We start from the raw sequence: 10,505 nt of genomic DNA on the forward strand, positions 1-10,505 counted from the left end.
CTGTTAAGCCCTGGTCACTGTCTAACACGTTTCAAGTGTTCCAGGGTCCTAGTATTCATCCTAAAACTAACGATATCTTCCGAGTGAACTGAGGCCCTTGTCCTTGAGTTACCGTACATGAACCGTCGGGTGATAGGTCGTTCGTTGTATAAGCTGACTCAACCAAACGACTCCTGACCTTTCATTCACACACATTCACAGTCTGTGCGAAGTTCGTGTGACAAGTGATCGGATGTGCAATAAAGTATGACTGTGTGTGTTAGTCGATCTTTTCGGAAGTAATCGGTTAGCTGATTGGCTCTTATCTCATCAGTGGAAGACAAGACCGTACGAAATACGTTATATAACTCGTTAGGTTTCAGTTGATTGTACTGCGTTGTGGATTTTCGGTGACTGTTGGCAACGTTTTTGTAATCTCAGGGTGAGTGTATCTCATTAAACGCCATCTCTGCGCTGTTTCCTGCTGGTGAAATAATCGAGCGGGGCAATATCAGTAATCATGATCTCTGTAAGCTATCAGACCGACAGAAGTTTAGGTTGCATGAAAGCACTCTCCTAGTTATTATTAAGTTGACGGTTTTTAGTGTCCAGTGCGTTTTAGGGAGCTAGTGTGTGTAGATTAAACTACAGCTTTTCCTGCTCATTACCTTGTAACTTTCTTGATAACCATTCCCAGGTGAATGTAGAGCGAAGATGATGACATTGCTTTTATCGACAATGTAATTTCACTTCTTTCATCTAGAGAACTGTCCTAGGTAGGAACGAATAAATTCCATATTTAAAGGCCAGATTTTCTATCTAGAGTTTAGGGATTTAGCTCGTCTCCCACCACATTCTTTGTTTACGCATGGAACATGAAGCATGGAGACGCAGGTGCAATTCCCCAAGTTGTATGCTCCAATGACTACTCCGTCTATATTTGTAATCCCTCAGTCTGCTGGTTCGTAGTAATACTCATGAGATACTGTTTGCAATTAACACTATGCTTCAAATTGATTGTAACCGGTGATGGGATGCAAAGTTTTCTGACCGATGAGGCCGCGAACGCAACACAACTCGGAAAATCAGTCTGGTGTGTCTAGTTTCACCAACTACCGTACTCAGTTTCAGTTTCTTTGGTTAGTTGGAACATATCCAGAAGAACACCAAGTGAAAAGCGAAGATTTTCGGAGGCACTGATAGAGGTATTCTCGTACCATGGTCTAGTGTGATCTACGTGACGTTTTCGACCGTACTTTCCAGCATTAAGTTTGTCTAATACATCTCCCAGGTGGTGGGTTCGAATACCTAGGGCACTGCTTCGTTTGCGAGATTGAAAACCAACCAGGTACTGGGAAACCAGGTTGAAACACCCGTTGCTGCCCTCCGTTATACTGGCTGAACTGAACTGCCAAGCTTTTGTTGCGCTCTCTCAATCGAACTTAGAAGCATGGCCTCTGGCGTTGCTTCTGTTCAAAGACCAGGAAACGCATACATGTGAAACTGTCACGTCTGGTGTTGAGTGGCAATGTGTAAAACTTTGTCGAGAAAGTGATTTGGGTCCTTTTCACTATAAATTTTTCACAGCGCTTGCTTGAATATATTTAGGAACCGGTATGCCCGTACTTTTGACTGATCATTGTCTTCTGAGATGGTCACCCCGAGACGCGACACACTAGTAGTCAGACACAGTTTCGAATATCGCCTATTCATAGCCTCAGTGAAACTTATGAATTCAGGCTGTCACCTCCAATGAACTGATCTCTATCGCTCACCCCAATTAAAAGTCCATGGGAACCTATGTATTTACGCATCAATTAGGTCACCTGCTGCCTCTAACGCGCAGATATCTACCCAACCTCTCCGAATCATCAGTGAATGAAACTGTGGCACCTAGAACCGCTGTACAGCAAGTATGCGGTTTCACAGCTGATGATGACTGCTTGCGGTGACATACCTCATTTCGAGGTATGTGCCAAACTCAAAGGATTTCAACGTAGTCGACTGAGGACTCTTTTACTGACAATTTCACTGCAAAAACAACCTTTTTAGGCACCAAGAGGTCATCATAGTTAAAAATGTGCTCATTGTACCTATGTATGGTGACGTGGTATAGGCGTCGGCAAGAACGATGTAAACGGTCCCGTCAATGGTCTATGAAAGTTCAGTTTGTATGTGAAAGCGGGAGCTCTATGGATCTGGTTAAGGTCGCAGTTCAAAATTAATGGGTAACTAACAGGTATTGGTGCATCGGTGGCATCTACGAACAAGTTATTCTGTCTTGCTCCACGAGTGGTCAATGGGTGAGACTGTGAGAACCAGATTTTTTTTCGGCTGCTTCCTGAATGTCCTGAATGCCCGATCAGGCACCTGTTTCAGGAATTTGTCGTGCAATGTTTTGGGTACGATCGCCCGATCTTAGGGTATCGTACACCCACCAATAACCGTCGGTGTAAACTTTTTCCTTCTGAACAGCTCATTAGAACTGTAAAAGGTCATCCATCATTACGATACTTCAAGATGAGGTGCAATCCCGGAGTTTTCCAACAACCTTAACTGTCTATTGTATTTTACAGCCATCTGAATTTATACAGAAGACGCACGTGAGACCTACATCACGGGTTTATATGACTCCTAGGGAGCTGATGAAGCAAAACAGCCCCGATGCCATTTTAATGCATTGGACATTCCTACACAAGCGTGCATACTTGGTAATAGTTTTCCTCAGTCTGAAGAAGACAGCTTTCTTTGAAGAGCTAACTGTAATCATTCTAGGTTCACATTAAGAACACTTTAGAGTTGCATACAAGAAAAACTTGTGGGCTACGTTATCGCAAATCCCCCGCAATAACTTGCACTATTCACTTAAAAACTGAACACAGTGAGCACAAATAATTGTGTACAGTTGGAGGTGATTTGCATGGTTGGATCTTTTGTCAACATAAACCGCCTTGATTGTATAATATCTCGACATTGTAACACCAGGCACTGTGTATTTCTAAACTTTGGTTTTAGAACACGCCAAACCAGATCCCGATTCAATCCATGTTGCTGTGCACTTGCAATAATTCCTGACAAGTGTACATATAGTTAACTGACTTTTCGCATGGATGGATCGTCCGCCAAGTTAAGTTAAATATGTTTCAAGGTCGCGTGCATTGTGGCGATACGTACCTCGCGAACTGCTACGTCTAGGAATAAGGCGAATTAGCATCGTGCAGTTGTCACATGATCACCGAAACAGATTGCTCCACGTGATCGCCCTATTCCATCACAGTCGGTATTTGGCTTCGATTACACACTACTAAGAGGAAATGCAATTAAGGTACACAACGAGAGTGCCAACAGTAGACCTAGTTGGAATGGAGGGTTAAATCATCCGAAGGGCATGCTCACCATCTCAATGGATGGTAATTTGAAGTTAGAGATTATCCGTTTAGACAAGACTGTGACAGCTGTCAGTGAATGGGGTTCTCACTATGGCGATAAGATAATTACAAACCACTTCTCATGTTTGGTTATGATGGTGGTAGCTGAATTTTAAATACTGTACGTCGAGCAAAAAGTCAGTTTTCCTGTGATAGACTCCATAGATCCTATTATCATTTATTTTTTATTTTTGAAGAGCATGATCACAAACATAAAAAGTGAGTGCAAGCGATGAATGCGAAAGAGTAACAGGACAATATGGGAGAAAAGAGAGAAACGTCTCATTCGAGATCATGCCAAGGGCAGTGCCAGTCTGATGAGGTGAATCCCAAAGCATGTAAAGATTTTGGTATGGGAACACGCGTCTAAGGACCAACAACCAAAGAAAGGACAAACAATGGTGAATGCTCTTCAAGGCGCAGTGTGCGCTAGCACAGTCAAGACTCGCACATCAGGCACAAAGTGACCGTCATACTGGGTCTGGTGTGAGATTAAATGGCAAAAATGTACCTTCAACGCCATGTACCACGCATAAAAGTGTCATAAGTACGCAGGGAGCCCACAATGGCAAGCAAACACAAGTCACTGACTGTGACCTTAGGAAGTCCCAGTCCAATAACAGCCTTAGCGGATTGAGGAAAGCAGATCCCTCGATAAGAGATGATCATCGGTTGGTGAACCGATGGCATGTAGGGCTGAGATTATGGCGAGGGAATGTTCATCAGCACCATACTTCTGCTTCTTCTCATTCCACACTATCACTCCACGCCCATCCGAGACTATGCTGACGTCTACTACAGTTGCACGGCGATCTCGAACAGCGATTAGGTCAGGTTTGATGAACGACGTAGAAGTAGGGGCTCTCAACTCCTCGAGGATGGTGTACCCCAGTCGACGGAGACGTTTTGCAAGTTCCTTTGCAACCCGATTATGACCAGCACATCTAGCATCATGCGTGATCCAGCAGGATTGCAAAATATGCACCAAACTCTCCGGTTGGCCACAGTTTCCACGACATAAGATCGTCTGGCCACCATGACTATGCCGAGCGCTTCTACCTCTCCTCTTAAGCAGGTTGCATCGGAGCTGGCTGTACTCTCTTACCACTTCTGTAGGAACATGTAATTCTCATCATTATTGTGTACATCTGTGAGGAACTTATTCTTACATTGTTCCCATTTATTGAAAGCGATGGTTATCAGTCGGCAGTAGATCGTCAATTCGAATATCAACCCTACAGTTTGCTGCCATATCTTCAAGAGTCCTCGCATAAGCCAAACATGCCCATTGTGTTTTGGACGACTCTTTCCTTAATCAGAACGCGAGCGCTTGCAAGATACTTTTTCGTCAAGTCCCCGTGGCAAAATCTTTAACTTCATAGAAATTCCACTCAATGATTTTGTCCGAAAACTGCGCAAGTATGAAGTAAGCCTGTGAATCACGGAAAACTGCATTATGATGTGCTCAATGAATGACTCCAGTGAATCAAACTCGGACGAAGTATCAGCCCAGAGCTGGTACAATACTCATCCAGTAATGATGTTCTGTTTGGATGGTACATAGTTATTCCAGCCAACAAATCAGCTCGTTTGAAACATTGGCGTTCTGACCCTGATCGAAATTTCTTCAATATGACGGCGCATGATTTCCCTTCGTTTGCCTTGTCGTTGTCCTCATAAAGGCATTTATTGAGGTAACCACTCACTTGGTTATCTTATCATCTTATCATCTCATAGTTTCAGATGGAACGTGACCAAACCAATTCGTTGGATATCAGTGAGTGTTGGGTTTCCTTTGAAATCATCTGTCAATCACCACGATGCTAGGGGAATGTACTTGCAGTAATGCTGTCTGTCCTGTGGCTTCCCTGTCATAGGGGTGAACGAAAAAGATGTCTTTGTGTGAAATCCGAATTGGGTCAATCTGCGAAATCTGTGAAGTAACCGCACCTCCTGGCACGCATTTCGTTCTAACCAGACATCTCAATTCGGTTGCAACCCATTTGCTCAAATCACCAGCAAACCACCAATTACGAGCGCTTCCCAGACACTCCGGTTCCGAATCCTTGCCAACATTAATCATTTATAGCCTTCAACTGCGCTGTATGATCTCATAATGACATACTCATTGAAATATTCAAAAGCTGAGGTAAATTTGGTACGGAAAGGTTGTGGAGAACCTTGTAAACTATGTCTAACGGCGAGTTGCCCGGTGCTTCCTGCTAAACATCAGTGAACTGTTTGAGGATTCTGAATTTGAGAGATAGGCGCTGCATGGATACTAATGTATCCATCTAATTCCCTGTTTTCGCAAGAACAAAAGGAAGTATCAGTCGGTTCCAGTTTTGTCCCAGCTTACGAGTATGAAGAACAAGGATTGCGTGGTCTAGTAAACTTGAACAGTCTATGCGTTGTGCTGACAAATTGTGTTAAAACGGTGTGGCTTCATAAGATTAAGAAAAGTGGCGGAATATAAAATCTTCCCGCATTGTTCTGAAGGAAGCTGTTTATCACTGGATGCTTTTCTGGAAGGGGAACGGCTGTGATACAAAACAGATGACCATTAATACCTATTTTTCTGGTACTTTATGATTAGAGCCGGCAGCCTTCTTTCAATCCACCTCACGATTTGTCCTTTTTTTATGTTTTTTGGAGACTCAGCATATTAGAGAGATTGAATGTGATTTTGTGCGGAACTTCTCCTGTTACCAGGCCATCAGTGAGCCACGTCGTTGTGTCCGGTAGGAGACCATTGTTTTGTTCATCACAGTTCATGATGCTCTAATGGTTGACATCACTATCTTCGGTCAACACGATCCTGACTGTGGTTCCACATGATTGCTTTCAAAGTGGCTGCAGACCCTCGTCTGGAGAAGAGTGCGATAAGATCAGAATGATGAATCGTTTAGCGCTGAAAATTGGTCAAACCATTGTATCCCTCATTCTTACACGGATAATAAAACTAACTAGGAGGACTACGGCACGCAGAAGTCCACGGTATAACCCGGGATTTTTTAGAATAGGAGCTGTTATGCACAGAACTTTTGTGTGTTTACCTAGTGAAGGATGAAATTTTACTCCGTAAGTTCGTCCGAAAATATGACGTTTTGACACATCTTCTGGATGAACGCGGCCAGAACATAGCCAGAAATACTGAATGGTCAATTCTTAGGCGATATGAACTTGTAATTGGGTCACAATAGGTTGGTGATCTGTATGACATCATAGCTACCGAATGAGGCCGCCATTACTTGCACATTCTCCTTGGGCCTGTGTGACCGCTCAGCTTGTCAGTACTGGTCATTTCGCGCCGCTAGATTAGATACTTTTCCACGGCTTCAATGTTAACATGCAAAGTTTTGGCGTCATATGGCTAAAATACTGTCATTTGCACCACAAGGCCCATAACTTGACTGATGCTATTCTCTCGAAAACGGAGCTCAGTTCGAACAATAAATGACACAGAAATAGAACATTAGCACGTAACTCTAAAGCCTTTTTATCCGGTGACGTCGAAAGCACTACTCTTCCAGCTTGTGGCTGTTAGTGCACAGGTGGTGGTAGCCACAATACAAATCAGAGGGTGAATGTGCACTAATAGGAGTTTTTAATATGGTTGCGACACGTGTAAAAATGAATACAATGCGAAATGGGAGCAAGTCAAAAAGGAACTTATCGTATGTGAGAGTTCTTTGGTGAAAGTCCGGACGGCGGTAACGTGTTTTCTTCACAGTATGGCTGCTACACGTATTCCATGATTGTCCGTGGACTTGGAGTGCTTGGCTAACTTCTTGCTCCCTGCGCGCGCGCGGATGTGTATGTGTCCTGACTGGGTTCGGTTTCCCTTTATGTAGGTCCCAGTGCATATACGTGGGCGCGTCGGCACATGAGTGATCGCTACTCTAACCAGGCGGTGCAGACAATCGATGTCCGATGACTCAGCTTAATGCGACGTGTTTGTGCGTATGAGAGAAAAGACAAGCCTCGCGATCCAGTGAGCGACACTGAGTTGAACAGTCAAGTATATCAGTGACTGGGTCGCTACATGGTCAACGATTCAGCACCAGGGGGTTGCTAGTCTTGTGGAAACAGTTTTGTAAACACAGAGGGTTGTCTAGCCGATGATCAAAGTGGTGGCATACTCGCCATTGATGGTCCAAAACTGCGCACTGTCCTGAATTGGTTCGTTCGAAATAATCTAGCCACTCGATTTGTGTCCATTAAACTCAACACCCAAAAATTTGTAAGCGTGAGGGCTGATTTTATGTTCTAGAGGCATCACAGAATGCGACGGTTCGGCTCAATAGGGCTAATAGCCCAGACTTGCTGCAACGATTTGGTGGGTGTTCTCGCGAACCAACCAGCAAGATGCGGAATGCATGGTGGTCTAGTTTCAAATGCGCGGTCGAAAAACATGTTGGACTTTTCACAGAGGAAACTACTCACAAGGTTGCTGAAAACTCTTCGACAGTCCACGACTAGCTTCGCCATTCCTGGAGCCCATTAGGTAGGCCTCAAAAAGCGCGAAACCGTTCGTGGACTGTCGAAGAGTTTTCAGCAATCCTGTGAGTAATTTCCTTTATGAAAATATATACTACTCGAATATCGTGCCAACTGAAACATGAGACGGCCTGTGTGCAGCACGTTCAGTTGCAGAATATCATAAACGAGAGATTCAGTTGAGTCTCTCGTGAAAACCAAACACGTTGGGCTTGTTTTATTTGGCAACAAGGCCGGTAAACCGCATGTTGTTCAGTGTGAGAACGCCTCTGCTGAATCATGGGGAAAACAGATTGAATCTTCGCGGGAATATTTAATTCATTTTTCTGCGTAAACCACTGGCTTGTTGCCCATCATCCTTTCTTGGTAAACGGTGAAGTTTACTTCTGCGTTACATATACGCAAGTGTATCGGATACAGGAAACATTCAGTTCGACAAACTAGCAAGTAAAACATAAGACTGAGAACACGGCTAGGGATTCCCTATTCACCATCATCAACAGTATGACATCAATGTTCAACTGTCGAGTTAGTCAAGTGCAGTGAGACACGTTTCCCATGACTAATGGTAATTCCATTGAGGCGACATCTGCGTATTCCTTAGGGAGGTCCCTCTTAGATGACAGTTCAGTTCAACTTTAGGTCGATTCGGTTGTATTACAAGGTTTGATGGGGTGGAAGTTTGGATCACCTAGCCTATTCGCGTGATGCTTCAAGCTGTTCCCAAAACGGAAATCATGTGATTCATTTGGTCGTAAATCCTGTGAAAATACTGTATCTCTCGCGTTAACATTCTTTCAAACAACTATTCTGGAGAAATCAGTGCTCTGTCGGAAGTCATGTTTTCTTCCTTGACCTGGTACCGACCAGCAATTACAACTGACCCCAAGTCCACCGAAACACTTTTTCCCCAGGAAACCGTATGCTTTACTGCGAATTTGGGAATAGCATTGACGCGATAATGTTTGCAGTAATTAGAAGGTACTGAAAATCCTAGAGAAGCCACACCGCGAGTTTATAGGTCATTGTTTGATTTGTCCTGAAACAAGTAGCCCCAAAACCCTACAATTATTCTGGCAAAACAACGACATGTGACCATCCACCTGTGTAACATACCTTACACATCCATACCATGGGCTTGCTAGCTCCACACCTAATACAATATCACTCTCGCAATCCCATTCCATCAACTCTTGTCATTTTGAGAAAATATATATGTACTATGACCAGTGAATGAAATGAAAACTGATGGTCTAGATGGTTGGCAGCACTGTTAAAAAAACGCTTTCACTTAGTTATTACCAACCGGGGCCTGAGCACACGGATGAGAAAACAATCGCTACCTGTTACTTACTCATTTGCAATATCGCATTACAAACGCCTGAGAGAGAGAGAGACGTGGGTCCAACAAAAGAACACGATCCCTCGGTTACACAAAGCAGAGTCGATGATCGTCTGTCTTGAAAATCTAATATGTTGTCAATTTTTAATGGACTAAATTGAAACAGGTAAATTGAGGTAAAATAATGATGTAAGGTGATGCTTTAGTGTGTCAAGTTATATCAGATCACCTTTTACTGTGAAAGAGACGGAAATCGATTTCGATGTAGCGGTGCACATTAAGGACAACGCGTCGGGAATAAGAACAACGTAATAAGCAAAGCAGGTACCAGAACTGTCTTTCTGAGTAAGACAGTAAACATTTTTGTGCACAACACGATGCTACTATTTCGTTTCGAAATAAGACCTTCGGAAAACCAGGTAGTGATTTCACTGCATATATGGGAAATGAGTAGCTTTTTGTGCTGTGAATTTGTTTCTATGCATTCACTCTATTCCAAAGAGCAATAGCGTTCCCAGCGTTCTTTGAGTCGCGTGGTCAGAACGTAGCAGGTAAACACTTCATCTGTTAGTAGTGAAAATAGTGAAAATCCGTCACGAAATGACTGGTCCGTCAAGAAGAGACTGGACCCCGTCACGAAGAGACTGGACCTTACCGTGGTGTGACGGTTTGCGCACCTCAGCGATCCATTGAGCTATAATGGAGAGTGTCTCACGACACTCAAAGAGTCTCTCATACCAGGTTGGTCAATGGTTAAAGGTCTGACGAACACAGTCTCCTGGCCCTCCAGGTTGGGGGTTGGAACATGTGGCGACTTGTTCCGTAGAAGTGGTAATGCATTCGCATTTCCCGCCAAACGCCGCTGCCTTGCGGTTAGGCTTTTGAGCCAAAGGCTTTGGTTGATGACCCTAATCGTCCTCCTGTCTAGGTGTGGGCGCCCTGGCAGTATCCCAGCCCTCGTACAACCATGAATAGCACATACACAAATAAAATCATGCCACATCGGCCGTCGCGTGGTGCCATCAGCCGGGTCGGCTTACTTGCTGCATACAGCAGGGCGGGTAAGCGAAAACATGCTACTGCTGACGCCTCCCTTCTTTCTACTTCACATGCTTTTTCTTCCCCCCCCCTCCCCAACCCATTAATAACTCTCTCCTTGTAGGCCCAGCACTTAGGACTGATGACTCCGTTCGTCTTGCATCGGTTTTGCGTGCAGAATCTGCTCGTCACATGGTGCCGACATCTTCAGGAATCTC

The 10,505-nt window shown here is 44.1% G+C and overlaps 1 protein-coding gene across 1 annotated transcript in view; it reads left to right on the forward strand.

Moving 5' to 3' along the window:
• Nucleotides 1-383: 383 nt before the first annotated feature.
• The window catches only part of T265_06497 (hypothetical protein), a gene marked incomplete at both ends in the record, with an annotated part of 46,762 nt that continues 36,640 nt past the window's right edge, over nucleotides 384-10,505 (forward strand). Inside the window, one exon of the mRNA XM_009171771.1 lies at nucleotides 384-421. The remainder of the gene's footprint in view (nucleotides 422-10,505) is intronic.

Source organism: Opisthorchis viverrini, assembly GCF_000715545.1.
Source record: "Opisthorchis viverrini unplaced genomic scaffold opera_v5_133, whole genome shotgun sequence".
Taxonomy (NCBI): Eukaryota; Metazoa; Platyhelminthes; class Trematoda; order Opisthorchiida; family Opisthorchiidae; genus Opisthorchis; species Opisthorchis viverrini.